This window comes from Octodon degus, unplaced genomic scaffold (genome assembly GCF_000260255.1).
Source record: "Octodon degus isolate 3935 unplaced genomic scaffold, OctDeg1.0 scaffold00071, whole genome shotgun sequence".
NCBI lineage: Eukaryota > Metazoa > Chordata > Mammalia > Rodentia > Octodontidae > Octodon > Octodon degus.
This window is the reverse complement of record NW_004524647.1, coordinates 9,300,141-9,304,676: the sequence shown is the minus strand read 5'-3', so window position 1 is coordinate 9,304,676 and position 4,536 is coordinate 9,300,141. Positions and strand designations below refer to the sequence as shown.

Here is a 4,536-nt window from a genome sequence, read left to right as displayed (position 1 = left end):
GGCAAGCGCTTATTCTACTGAGCTATCTCCCAAATCCCCCAAAAGTGCTTCTCTGGCAAGTGCAAGGGCCTGAGTTCAATCCCCGGTTCCACCAAAAAATAAAAAATAAATAAATAGGTCTCATGATTAGTCAGAATTTCCTATGCCAATTTACCAGGTTTGGGGAAGAAATGAGCAATATGAATATTTTTAAGATATATGAATATATTTTTCAATACCGGGGATTGAACTCAGGACTCTACACTTGCCAGGCAAGCGCTTATTCTACTGAGCTATCTCCCCGGGCCCTTGAAATTTATTTTAAATCACTAAAATGTAATGAAATTGTAGAGATAAGGTTTATGAATACATTTAAACTGATGAAAATAAAGAATATACTATTTTTTCTTCCATCAGAAAATAAAAATCCCAGCCAGCAAGATAGCTCAACAGACTAAAGCACCTGCATAGGCAAGCTTAGGCAAGCGCAGGGACCACAGTTTGATCCCTAGCACATGCCAAGCCAGCCCCGCCCCCAAGGGTGGACTGAGCTGGCCATGGAGTCTGGGCATGGTGGCACATCCCTGTAGTCCCAGCACAGGGGAGGCTTCCAAGCTGTGTAGTGAGACCATGTAACAACCAATTAAATTAAAAGAAAGCAAGAAAGAAAATCAAATGAAAATCCTTTGGTTAATAAAAAAGAAACTACAAGGGAAAAAAGTCCAAGCCAGTCACAAATGTAGTTTGTCTTTTTAGTGTATTGTTAGGATAAAATTTAGTTGTTAGTAAGAGAAATACTAAAAATAATAATGACAAATAAAATAGGCTGAGCATGATGGAACATGCCTGTAATCTCAGGTTTTGGAAGGCTGAGGCAGGAGAATTGCCAAAAGTGTGAGCCCAGCCTGGGCTACATAGTGCAACAAGTTCAAGACAAACCTAAAGTATGCGTAGTAAGACTCTGTCTCAAAAACCCAAACCAAACAAAACTAAATTAAGTGAAAACCAAACTAGATATTTATTTTCCTTTATGTTTGAGACATTCAAAAGGACATGTTCCAGGCTGGTTCAGTCCTCCTGTTGTCTGTGCTCTTTTTGTCTTGTTTCTACTTTATAGGTGGCATGAGGCACCCAGGGTCCTTGAAGACTAATATGACTGCTGGAATGGCACATTAGAAAGTACACAAAGTCCCTTCATCAAGGGTGGCTTGCTCTATGAGCTCACCCTCTGAGCTGGCAGCAACCTTGCTGTGGAAACTGACAGCAAGAGGTCTGGAACATTGGTCCCAGCTGTTGGACTTCCACAAAGGGTGGGGATTTTGTCCTCACCATCTGCCCATGGACCTCCCCTCCCATCATCTCCATGTACTGGCCTCCTGCCTCAGCAGATGGCTCTGGCTTAGCATCAAAGATAGTATGTCTCCACTTAAAGTTCAACATATCAATACTTGATGAAAAATACCTGTTCCTTATTATGCCTAAGATGTTTGAAATGCAGTGAGATAGTGAGGTTAAGCTTAATAGCCTAAATCGTTTGATAATAACAATAAGCTTGTCTTCTGGATGGTTAACAACCTAAGTTTGGAGACCAAAATTAGAGAAAAAGGAGGGCTACAAGGAAAGCCAACATTTTGGCCCTAGTCTTCTAAGGTCAATTAAGACTCAGGACATATAAGAACTTGTACTGTAATGTCAGGTACTTCGGTAGTGTCCCAAATTTTCTGATCAAGAAGATTATGGGGCCAAAGAGGAAAGTGATCGATGACGTAGAGTGTGCCTAAGGAGAGTCACATGGGGAGAAGACACTCTCTCAGGCTTTCACAGAGAGCACATTGGCCAAGCAATGGCCGTGACTCATCCACATGGCTGCACTGACAAAGGTTCTACAATCTGAGGTACAGGATCTCAGGATAAATCCTGAAGGCATTTCACTGACCTTCTCAGACCAAAAAGCTACAACTCTTGTTGCACAGGTCCTGCTTTACCTTGGTCTTAACCATCTAGTAGAAAAGTAAGACGAAATATAGGAAATAAAGCCATGTTGTTAAGTTGAGCTGAGGGGGACTCAGGTCAATAATTTCTGACATTGCCAGTTAAACAGAAGACCCAATGCTATTATGGGCTACTGGACTCTTTTAGAATATTTTGCTGAGTTTACACACCTATAATATTCAATAATGGAACTTAGAAAAAATGGGGTATACCTATGAATGTCCATTTTGTATCTGTGTATTCAAAGTGGTTGGGATAGATATATAGTTGCATTCTCTTAATGAATAGAATGATTTGTTCTAATGGTGTTTGTAAATAGGATCACAAGTCCGCATTTTGTACAGCAATTAACCACTAAGAAGAATATATGCAGTGTATTATTTGTTGAAATTGTACTTCCGATTTGATTTGAAACTGTCTCATTGCTCTCTGTTTATCAATAAAACTTTGAAAAAAAATAAAAATAAATAAAAATAAAAATAAAATTCTAGTAGCCAAGAAAAAAAAAAAGATAGTATGTCTCCAAATGCCTTCTCAACCCCTAACTTTTTTGGTTGACAACTGTCTCTATAATCATCTTAGGTAGTATTTGAAGGACAATATATATATATTAACTATTGTGTATTACTTAATATTTATTGAGGGTTTACTACATGTTGGGCACAGTTCAAAATTCTTTTATTAACTCATTTAACCCTCACAACCATCCAATGATGCAGGTATTTTTATTCTCATTTTACAGTCAAGAAAATCAAGACACAGAGCAATGAATAACTTCCCCCAAAGGGGACCCACTTGGTACAGTATACCTAGACATACACAGAGACGTATCTCAGTGCCACAGATTGGACAGAGGACCCCTAGAGATACCAAAATCTGTGACTGCTAAAGAAATCCTATAAAATAGCATAGCATTTGCATATAACCCACCCACACACAACCTGCATACTTTAAATCACCTCTAGGTGACTCATAATATTTAATACAATGTAAAAGCTATATAAACAGTCACCATATTATATTATCTGGGAAACAATGACAGGGAAAATGTCTGTCCATGTTCAGTACGTGTATGAATTATTTTCTGAACATTTGGATTCAAGGTTGGATCCATGATGGTGAACTTATGGTTTTTGATAGCCAGTTGCATATATAAACATGAAAACCATCTACCCCAAAATTCTCACCCACAATATTTCATGCTCCAAAGAAGATATTTACAGGGCTCCCACCTGACAGGGATGAAGAGGTTCAGAAGTAACAAGTGACAAAGTAAAGGGGCTCTGAGAGATGGACAGTGAGAAATGGACAGAATTCAGTTGTTCTTGAAGACCCAGAGAAGTTGGAGAATTATGCAACACTAACAAGTTTTTTCCACATTTTTATGAATGCACATTAATTATGCTAATGAGTTTCATTCTGACAAATCTGTACATGTACATATCATACTGTAATCATTCTCCCTTGCTCACCTTCACCCCAAGTTTCACACTGGGGGCCAGGTTTCAATGCAGTACTGCTGTTTTTCAAACATACGACATCTGTTCCTTAGTATTCATTAGTGTCTTTTTTTCCTAAGACAGGCTCTACCATGCAGTTCAGGCTGGCCTCGAGCTCATTATGTAGCCCAGCTGAGCCTCAAACTCTCCACAATCCACCTGCTGCAGCTTCCTGAGTGGTGAGATTACAGGTGTGCCCCACTATGCCAGCTGCCTCTGTTCATTAGAGTCTTTTCAGTATGTACAAGGACCGAGAGATGAGCCTTCCAGCCATCAAAACACTGACTGGAGAGATTGTGCTTTTCTTCCTTTTTTTTTTTTTTTTTCTGGGGATTGAACTCAGGCGCTTATGCTTGCCAGGAAAGCGCTCATTCCACGAGCCATCTCCCCGGCGCCCCCCCCCCTTTTTTTTCTTTAACAGAACAAGTTTATTACTTCCTTTCAGTAGTACCTAGGGGCTTTGATGTTAAGTTATACATAATTTGAGGAATACAAAAATATGGAAAACTTCACGAATTTGTGTGTCATCCTTGCACAGGGGCCATGCTAATCTTCTCTGTATCATTCCAATTTTAGTATATGTGCTGCTGAAGAGAACATGAGAACGTGCTTTCAAAAATTAAAAAAGTAAAATTCTAAAGCATCTTCGAATTCAGAGACAAATAAACTTTAAATAGTTATGAAACACTCTTCATTCTGACATATTTAAATTTAAACACCACTATATACGTTAATTTTTCCAGCTACAATAATGATCAAATTATAGTTATAAGTCTTCAAATTCACATAATTGAGTAAGTTACCAAGAAATAGATTGGTATGTTGGAAATGTTTACTAGCAAAGATTCTTCCCCAGGGAAAAAACAAAATAAAAGATAACTTTTCCCAGCACCAAAAATGGACTTTGAATGAAGGTGGACTTCCTAGGAGGGAGCCAAGTGGAGCTGCTCAGACCAGAAAAGGGGGTGAGTCAAGACAGAGACCGTCACATCAGGGACCAAGACGGCACGGACAACAGTCCTCTTCCATGTTCCCTGGGTCTTGGGTCCTGGTACAATCCAAGGAA

General features: G+C 39.2%; 1 non-coding gene across 1 annotated transcript; it reads right to left on the bottom strand.

Moving 5' to 3' along the window:
- Positions 1 to 3,963: 3,963 nt before the first annotated feature.
- LOC111817828 lies at positions 3,964 to 4,068 on the bottom strand. Its single transcript, XR_002821935.1, has one exon. It is a non-coding gene; the product is annotated as a U6 spliceosomal RNA (small nuclear RNA).
- Between the last annotated feature and the right edge of the window lie 468 nt (positions 4,069 to 4,536).